The sequence below is a fragment of the Medicago sativa genome, chromosome 8, assembly GCF_051527215.1.
Source record: "Medicago sativa cultivar Bolivia chromosome 8, Bolivia_mono, whole genome shotgun sequence".
NCBI lineage: Eukaryota > Viridiplantae > Streptophyta > Magnoliopsida > Fabales > Fabaceae > Medicago > Medicago sativa.
In genome coordinates this window covers 27,223,370-27,234,390 of record NC_140756.1, presented here as the reverse complement: position 1 = coordinate 27,234,390, position 11,021 = coordinate 27,223,370, and positions in this window count along the sequence as shown.

The window sequence follows — 11,021 nt, the reverse complement described above, 5'->3', positions numbered from 1 at the left end:
TTTTGCATCATACAAATCATGTACGCGTAGATTGTAAAAGTCTATAAAATTATTCAGTAGTGCAGGAAATTATGCACTAGGTCATATTGCAGACAAGATAAAACAAATTAAAAGAATCAACAAAAACTCGAAGTTTCAAACAGATAAAATGGAGGCATTTAATGTAGAAAAAATATCATTAATACAATTGAAACAGAAAACAAAGCCATATGCAAATATAAGGAGAATTAAGCTTAAAAAACCAGAAATGTTTCCTTCATAACATTCATCTTGGCATAAAATCCTAAATCTAATGACAAAGTTTATTGATCTCTTAGATTAGACTACAAAAAAAAAAAAAAAACTAGCTATTCATTCCTCCAAAAGAAAGATGGTTTTCCTTGTAAGTTACAATCTGCAACCAAGGTTTTGAATCTGCTTTAACTCCAATTTCCTCAATCCTTTGGGTACGTAAATCAATCCAGGCTATCTCGTCATCTTCTTTTACGTAGAACATAACGCTCTTTATTCTTACCCCGATAGGTTGTCTAATGCAAGGTACAGGGCCAAGAACAAAGAGTTTAGTCCATGATTCCTTCACACCAAGCTCACCCAAAATCCATATGTGCAAATAACCGGTCTCGACGACATTATAGATGAAAGCCACAGATCCATGTAACACCGCCAAGTCTGTTTTCGCCCTAATTCTATCTTCAAATGAGGGTAAGGTTGTTGCAAAGAATATCTCATTGCTAAAGTCAAATGACACCATGTCCACATTTACCAGCCAATGACACAATTCATTCAAGTTCATCTTACAAAAACCATACCAAGAAACAGACAAATCCATGCTAAGTTTCCTCCAAGAGTTACTTCTGAGGCTATATATCTCCCAAAAAGGTTCATAGACATGTAGTGAATGCCCCTCCCAAAAAATATCACGAAACATATAAGGGCTATCCAGCGACTTCCAAAAAGGGTGGTCTTTCTCAGGTATCACAATCCAATTATCTTCAAAGTATATGGGATATTGAGCAATCCTAATCACCTTATAGTCATTTGTAACAGGGTCATAACCAAATGCAAAAGGACCGGGATTAAACTCAATGTTCTCATATGGCTGATGGCTACGAGGAACAACCTTGAATTCCTTGGTGGCTGGATTCCACAGTGCAATGGTTACGTGGCCACAAGAGAGACAAAGAACGCCATTAACACTGGAAGAACACATAATATAAATTAATGAGTCATTCGCATGAAGAGGTGATGGAAAGTCTAATCTGACTCTATTCTCAAATTTCTCACCGGACAGCGTGTACAGTGAGGTGTGGTTGCTTGCCACTTGCTTTAGGAGGACACAAGTGTTTTCGTCGTCCTCATCATTTTTAGATAGTAAGATATTGGTGCGGAACATGTTCATGAAAATAGGGTTTTGGAAAAGAAGAGACCATGATTTTTGAGCACATGTGAATCGTGTGAGAGATTTAAGAGGCAATTTGGAGAGAATAGAGAAAGCAATATCATCATGTATGTGAGAAGAAGTACTAACCTTCTTCTTATATTTTGCAGCAGAAGCTGCCATGAATTGAAATTTGTATAGAAGAAAGTGAAACTGAAAAGAAATAAAGTGAGTGACACAATGCAATATGCAAAAGGATCGAAGAATGAGATGGTTATTTATTGCTCTATTTGTTGGCTTAAGGGGCGGAAGTAGTTAGTTAGCCTAATCAATCCTATTAGGAGGATGCTTTTGTTTGATATATACACGTTCCAACCCGACCCTTAAGAACAAGAGAAATCTATTTCTATTCTCTAATTATAAAACTTAATGTCTACCAAAAATACAGTCTTGCCCCTTCTTAATATTTTGACATGTCGTCAAAATTATATCCTTTTGTGTATTTTACTTCAACCTTCTCCTATTTTTTCTCTCTTAAAACAAATTAAAACAAACTCATTCGATAAAACACATTAATTTAATCTTTTTTCAAAAGAATAAACAAACTTAATTTTAATTTCAATCTGAACAAAATTTCCTATAATTCAACTTCTAATTATCTAAAGAGTTTAAAACAATTTATTCTCTATAATATTCTAATAACTACGGAAGTTAATGACAAACAAAAATACAATTTTGTCTCATCTTAATCTGTTGACACCTCAACATATATTTACTCTTTTGTGTCTTTTGTAACAAAAATCCTATTTAGACGAGAGAGAAAATAAATTTCAAAAAATTGATGTGATTTAGTAACAAAAAATTTCTTTTATGTTGTTGTATCTAAACAATTTAAATTACTTTTTATAAAAATAATATTCTATTCTCTACTTAGAAAACTTAATGTCTACCAAAAATACGATGCTACTCTTTTTTAATTTTTTGACACGTCACCAAAATTATATCATTTTGTGTCTTTTCCTTCAACCTCCTTATACTTTTTCTCTCTTAAAAACTAATTAAAACAAACTCGCTCAATAAAATACACTAACTTAATCTCTTTTTAATGAACAAACAAACTTAATCATAATCTCAATCAAAACAAAGTTTACTATAATTCAACTTTTAAATATTTAAAGAGTTAAAAACAATTTGCGATCTATTGTCTTCCTTTAATTATGAAAGTTAATGACCAGTAAAAACACAATTTTTGCCCCATATTAACATTTTGACACCTGAACATATATTTACCTTTTTGTGTCTTTTGTAACAAAAGATCCTATTTGGCTGAGAGGGGAAATAACTTTTAAAAGATTGATGTGATTTTATAACAAAAAATTCCTTTTATATTGATGTATCTAAACATACTAAATTATTTTTTTATAAAAATGATTTTACATTCAATTATATCCGAATGATAATCTTATTAAAAAAATATCTGATTGATAATCACAAAAAAACAACATAACTTCATTCTTAAAAAAAAAATTACACATTTTCAAGATTGCTTCTTTTCTAAAAAGAATTTGCCTTTTTTCTTTATCATTTTTTCAGTTAAAAGAAATATTATATTAAATAAAAAGAAATAGATAAAGTGACAATGTGCATTAGACCTGACTCATGTACAACCCAAAACGGGGATACAACCTAATCTATCCTTAAAAAAAAATTCACTAATCACGGGTGCAACCCAGTGAACCCATATACAGGTGCAAAAGTGAACATATGTGAAGAACAATTAATGGATCGACTGTCAACATGATATCAAAATCCAAGTGCAACAGCTTCCTGAACAAATCAACAAGCATGAAAGCTCTTTCAAGCTTGAAGAACCAGAGTGTAGGCAAACAAAACATTTTGAAACATGCAGATCTCACTGGAAAAAACAGAGAATCAAAGAAGCCAGACCATCTTGTCATATTATAAAATAATATTTTTTATTGTTGTAGATTATTAATTATTATAGATTTTAGAAATATGACTATAAAAAAACACTGAAAAAATGGTAAACGAGTCACTAAAGAATATAGTTGTACAATTCATACACGGGACCCGTAATGACATCTTTATTAATAATAAAATCTTTATTATTATTAGTTTACCACTTCATAATATCTAATAACAACTAAATAAATCAAAATGTTGTCATTGTTTCTCCATTGCAAGAAAAAACCTCATTTAACTTAACCGTGAAAAGAGAAAACAGATACAAATAAATCAAAATGATTGAAATTAAATTGTATATTTACAAAGTTATCGAAATAGATAAAATGAAGGGAGATTGATGTGTTTGGAAAAGTAAAAGGCGTATTTATGTTATTTAATAAAATCTCAAAGGAAGTCAATGTAACGCCGGATTTATCATTAGTTTTTTTTTATTTTCTCAATTCATATAGCATTGCAATGCACTTTAATGCATAGCCCCCTGCTTCGAATTAGCCCGTGCGGAGCACGGGTCAGTTGCTAGTTTATATGGTATCTATATGAGTATGGCACTGTATATAAGCCTTGCGTTTTCCGGTTTTTATTATAGTGTTTTTTAATCTATTTTTTTTTTTTTAGGGAAGTGTTTTTTAATCTATTAGAAATAACAAATTTGGTAGCCCTATCGAATTATTCTTTGATTTAAAAAAAGCGACTATTAAAATATTTATAAACTGATTTTCTTGTCAAGTGAACATAGAATAGAGAGAGTAGATATAAATTACTTTTGACACAAATAATGTGGCATTCGTGTGTATTAGAAATCAATAGAATTGCAGTTTTTTTTTTTTTTTTTTTTTTTTTTTTTTTTTTATGTTAAAGACAATTCCATTAATGATAGTCTGGCAATAAATCAAATACCAAGACTGCAGAAATACAGGGCGGAGTTTCTTCGACCCATATGCAATCTAAATTCTTAAGATCATATTTAGTTAAATAATGAGCAGCTTGGTTGGCTTCACGCCTAACATGCAAAAAATTTAAACTACGAAAATTACGCTTAAAACTAATACAATCTCGAATAATAGAGCCAACATAGTTGGGAGATTGTTGGTGAGCATTCAACGCTAAAACCACATTAGAAGCATCTGATTCTGCTATAAGATTCAGAAAAGACATGTCTTTTGCAAATTCCAAACCCTTCCGCATAGCTAAATCTTCTGCAACCTCTGAATCTGGTAATGAACATACTTGGCAACAACTAACACCAACGACAACACCTTCATTATCTCTCACCGCAACACCAATACCCCACTTATCACCCTCTATCGGACCTGCTGCGTCAACATTAAGCTTATAGAAATCACTAAACGGAGGTGTCCAATGAACAATAGATATTGACAAAATTGGACCTCCACTTAGTGTCTCCATCAACACCGTACTAGCACTCTTAAAATTCACAACAGATCTTTGTGCCTTTTGAATAGTGGAAGTCACATCAACATCAGTCCCCTCAAAACATTTCTTATTTCTATCACACCATATCTCATAACCCAAGGCCAGAACATGGACTATAATATCCTCATCGACATCAATAATATTTTTCTTTAACCACTTATGAAAAGGAACATACCTGGACTCATGCGAATCAAATACCGCCCTTAAGGAGGAAGCAAACCATATCTGCTTTGACCAATGACATTTCATAAAGGGATGTGGAATTGTCTCATTATGTTTCCCACAAAGAACACACAATGAACATGAAAATATTGTCATATCCGGATTAAGTAATAAAAGGAAATAAGAAAGCTAGAAAAGTAGACCAATAAACATGATATCAATAAAAAAAAGTAGGGTTACAATATTTGATCAATCAAAGAGTAACTTAAGTTTCTATTATATCTTATAAACAAACGAATATTTGATCTCCTATCATGTCATAAAAATCAATGAATAATCTATATTATAAAATTGAAAAGCAAAGAGATCAAGATATGAAGGGTAAAAAAGAGAGCAAATAAACTATAACTATCCGCACGGGTTCTACTAACTAAAGAGGCACCAATTCGTCTGTCCATAATACTTGTCAAGAAAAATATATTATACCAAAATAAAAGGTAGTATCCATGTAAGTCCTATCATAAATATGGATCTACACTAATCATATCAATATAACATTCATATATTTGGAAAATAGTAAAGACACAGTTATTTGTGATAAATTACGAAATACTTCTTTGTAGATCACATTTGACGTCACATTAGTATCTATACCGTCCTCATCGTTTATCAATATCTTTAACCCTTTCCTTGAAGAGACCCTTGATATTGCAACGTACAACTGACCATGTGAGAGCACAGACGTTGGTAGGTATATCCCAACATGTTTTAATGATTGACCTTGACTCTTATTAATAGTCATTGCAAACGAAACAACCAAAGTGAATTGTCTCAGCTTAAATTTGAAAGGAATTCTTACGTCAGAAGGCATCAAAGATAACCTGGGTATAAAGACATTCTCACCGATATTACTTCCAGATATTACCTTTCCCTCTAGCACAAATTTTCACATCCTTGTTATAACCAGCCTTGTCCCATTGCATAATCCTAAATGTTGATCTATATTCCTTAATAACATCACAGTCACTCATACTTTTAATCTCAACTTGTGATTTGGATGTCCCGATGTAGTAATCTCAGTTTTACTAAAATTGAGATCACTAATATACCTTTCAACCTTCTTCTTCAAAACTTTTTTCCAACAACACAAATGACAAAGGAGTATAAATGTTAGTCATGATATTAATAAACAAAACGGTATTCGACAATAAACTTATGTTCTAGAGGGTAATCCATAATGTCAGTTATAGGGTGAATAAATCTCTTGCTCTCTTACGAAACATTCTAGAAGAGTGTGGTGCATTAAATGATTGCTGCATTTATGTTTTGAAGAGACAATAAGAAGGTACATAACCACCAAAAAAAGAAGGCATTACTTGGCAATGAATGTTGTTGGTTCATGTAATTGATTTTCAAGAAAATTGTCCCTTTCCAATATAAAGATGCCATTTAATTCGGTCTCTTTCTCTCTTCCATCTCTCACCTTCTCATTTATTTACAATATTGTAGAAACTCAGGAGGATATGAAAAATATTTGTATATTCATTGTGTGTTTCAAGTACAAGGAAATCGTCCTATTTATATTATACGATTGGAGACAAAGAAACACAAAGAGTAATTACACGTAAAGACTAATTACTCCTAACATAATTACAATATAATTACAATAAATAGAGAATTATAATATATCTTAACACCCCCCTCAAACTCAAGTGGGTGGAGCTTCAACCAACTGGAGTTTGGAAAGTAAAGTGCGGAAGCGTCCTGGAGAATGAGGTTTTGTGAACAAATCAGCCGGTTGATCAAGAGTGCCAATGGAGATAAGATGAAGTTCACCACGAAGAAGATGCTGACTAATGAAGTGACAATCAATTTCAATATGTTTGGTTCACTCGTGGAAAACGTCATTGTGGGCAATTTGAATCGCACTTCTATTGTCACAAAATAGATCAGTTGGTGAAGATTGTGATGTCTCTAAATCAGCAAGGAGCCAAAGAAGCCACAATATCTCAGAAGTAGTATCAGCAAGAGCACGATATTCAGCTTCAGTGCTAGAGCGAGCTGCCAACGTCTGTTTCTTGCTACGCCAAGATATAAGAGAATCTCCAAGAAAAATACAAAAACCAATGGTGGAACGACGATCACTAGGATCACCAGCCCAATCGGCATCAGAGTAGGCTCTAAGAATCAATGGAGATGTAGCTGAGTAATGACGACCATAAAATAAAGTACCCTTGATATACCGAATAATCCGAAGGACAGCAGCGTAATGTGTGGTACATGGAGAAGCCATGAATTGGCTAACAAGATGAACAACATATGAAATATCTGGCCGAGTAACAGTGAGGTATATCAGACTACCTACGAGCTGCCGATAAAGAGTAGCATCATTAAGTAAAGTACCATCTTGAGGAGTAAATCGAACGTTTGGTTCAAGAGGAGTGTGTTCGATTTTACCATCACTGAGACCTGCTCGTGAGACAAGATCAGAAGCGTACTTAGCCTGTGAGAGAAACAAGCCATTACTCGAAGATAATACTTCAAGCCCTAGAAAGGAACTTAATGGTCCAAGATCCTTCATCTCAAAATGTTGACACAAAAATTTCTTGAGCTCTTCAATTCCAACAGAGTCATCTCCAGTGATAATCATGTCATCGACATAAAGAAGCAAGACAACAGTACCATTATCAGTTTTTCGAGTAAAGAGAGCAGAATCATGACCACTGGAAGAGAAATTTAATTGGGTGATAGTCTTGTGAAATTTAGCAAACCAAGCTCTAGGTGCTTGTTTGAGACCATAAAGAGTCTTACGAAGACGACATACTTTATTTTCCTGACAAGTATATTCTGGAGGAGGACGCACGTAAACCTCTTCTTCTAACTCACAATTAAGAAAGGCATTTTTAACATCCATTTGGGTGAGTTTCCATTTGCATGTGGCGGCAATGGCAAGAAGTGATCGAACAGAGGTGATGCGTGCAACATGGGCAAATGTTTCTTCATAATCAATACCATACTCTTGAGTGAACCTTTTTGCCACAAGACGAGCTTTGTAACGCTCAATAGATCCATCAGAGAGAGTCTTTATTTTATAAACCCACTTACATCCAACAAGAGTCTTATTAGAAGGAGGATCAACAAGATCCCAAGTGTGTGTTTTCTCTAATGCATGTAACTCTTCCTGCATAGCTTGCTGCCAATTAGGATCTACTGAGGCTTGCTTATAGGACTGTGGTTCATGATAGTGAAGCATAGTGGAATAAAAATGGTAATCACGAAGGTAAGGAGGTGGATTTCTTACCCGTTCAGGAAGCTCAATGGTGGGTGGTGCAGGATCAACAATCGGAACAACATCATCAGGAGTGGGTTGAACATCGGAAGAGGTTGGAAGCTCACTAGAAGAATCTGCTTATGTCTCATAACCTGCATGTGTGTCACTAGGAAAAAGGTCGACATCGGGTTAGTAAAGAGAGGAGTGGAAGTAGACGGGATTGACTTAAACTTTGACAAGGAAGAGAACATTATATGTTCAAAAAAGACAACATGGCGAGAGATGCGAATGCGTTGGGATATTGGATACCAACATCGATAACCTTTATGTTCAGTGTCATAACCAAGAAAACAACACAGACGAGCACGAGGCTCAAGTTTAGTATACTCATGGGGCTGAAGGAGGACAAAACAAGCACAATCAAACACCTTAAGTGAGTTATAATTTGGTGTAGTGAGATAAAGATGCTCAAAAGGAGAGACATTACCAAGAACAGAGGAAGGAAGACGATTGATTATATGGACAGCGGTAAGAGCGGCTTCACTCCAAGCGCTTTCTGGACAAGAGGCTGAGATAAGCATGGCACGGGCTGAGTCAACAATGTGGCGATGCTTTCTCTCAGAATGACCATTTTGTTGAGATGTGTATCGACATGAGAATTCAGACAAGGTACCCTGCTCACTAAGAAATGACAAGAGTTTAGAATCATGATATTCCATGGCATTATCTCGCCGAAAGACTTTAATGACTTTAGAAAATTGTGTTTGAATCATTTTGGCAAAATTGATGTAAATTTGAGGAAGCTCGTGTCTATTTTTCATCATATATATCCATGTAAAGCGAGAATAATCATCAATAAATAGAACAAAATACCGAGAACCTCCCATAGTGGGTGTGGGAGTAGGACCCCAAATATCAGAATGCACTAGATCAAATGATGAGACTGAAATGGATGTACTTTTATTGAAAGACAAGACTGGTTGTTTAGCAGTTTGACAAGCAGTACAATCAAAAGACTCAATGGTGACAGATCCTAAATAACCTTGAGACACTAGAGGACGCAACTTACCAATTGAACTATGGGCAAGACGACGATGCCAAAGTTGAATGAAAGAATGTGTGGAAGCTGCACAAATGTTTGACTCATGAGGAATATGCAGTTCAATGAGCTCATATAACCTTCCGATCTTACGCCCAGTTCCAATGAGTTGTCCAGTCTGTGGATCCTGCACACGGCATCCAGAGGAAGAGAAAATAGTTTCATAACCAAAGGTCACATAATTGGCCAACAGAGATAAGGTTAAAATTTAGTTTAGGGGTGAGATATGTATTAGGTAAGCTTAAATTATATAGAGAGATAGAACCTGTATGGCTTACGTGCGTAAGAGATCCATCGGCAGTGTGGATAGAAGGATTAATGTCATTTTTGGATAGGGAAGAAAATAAATGAGATGCTGATGTCATGTGGTTACAACATGCAGAATCAAAATACCATTTAGAATTACCTGGTGTAGTGGAAAGAGCGGCAGGAGTATTACCAGAAGGAAAAAGTTGTCTCAAAAGAGACTCAATATTTGTGACAGACCCAATGGAGTTGGGACAATTTTGAATCAAGTGACCGACTGTCTTGCAGTATCGACAACAATTTGAAGCAATATGACCCTTTTCATGCAGTTATAACACTCAACGATAGGACAATGGGAGAAAGAATGTCCAAGATTACGAGAACGATGACAATATTCCTCCATCATAAAAATTGACCAAATCACGCTGGTTCTATTGTGTTTTGAGGCACGGGAAAAGGTTTGCTGCAAATCACGTTAACAATTGTGATAGATGATGTCACAATTGAAAAGGTAATGCAAAGGAAATTGCACAAATGTGGCAACGTAAGTGGTGAGTGGGGAATTACAAAGGAAATAGTGTTGTTTGATTTAGAAACAAAGTGTTGGCAGCGCAACAACACAACAACAGCAAAAGCACATGAGAGAAACAAATGAAACACACAGAAAACCCACTTGGGTTGGCCTGGTGGTATTGGCTTGGGTCTTGGGAGTGTGCTCCTCCGCAAGGTCTCAGGTTCGATTCTCTTCGGTGCCAATTTAGGTGGGCTATTTATCTTCTTCAAAATTTTCTTCAAAAAAAAAAATGAAACACACAGAAACACGAAAAAAAATGAAACACACAGAAACACGGTGGAAAAAAAATAGGTTGGAAACCTAAGCTCTTGATACCATGTAGAAACTCAGGAGAAACACAGAAACACGGTGGAAAAAAAATAGGTTGGAAACCTAAGCTCTTGATACCATGTAGAAACTCAGGAGGATATGAAAAATATTTATATATTCATTGTGTGTGTGTTTCAAGTACAAGGAAGACAAAGAAACACAAAGAGTAATTACACATAAAGACTAATTACTCCTAGCATAATTACAATATAATTACAATAAATAGAGAATAGAGAATTATAATATATTTACAATATAAATTTACAATATAATTACAATAAATAGAGAATTATAATATATCTTAACAAATATAATTTTGGTCTCTCTCTTCTAATTCATTATATGTTCTTTTTTTCTCTTCTAATTCATTATATGTTCTTTTTTTCTCCTTTCTCTCCATGTTTTTCTTATCCATTTTCTTTATTTGTATATTCATTGTGTGTTTCAAGTACAAGGAAGACAAAGAAACACAAAGAGTAATTACACATAAAGACTAATTACTCCTAACATAATTACAATATAATTACAATAAATAGAGAATTATAATATATTTACAATATAA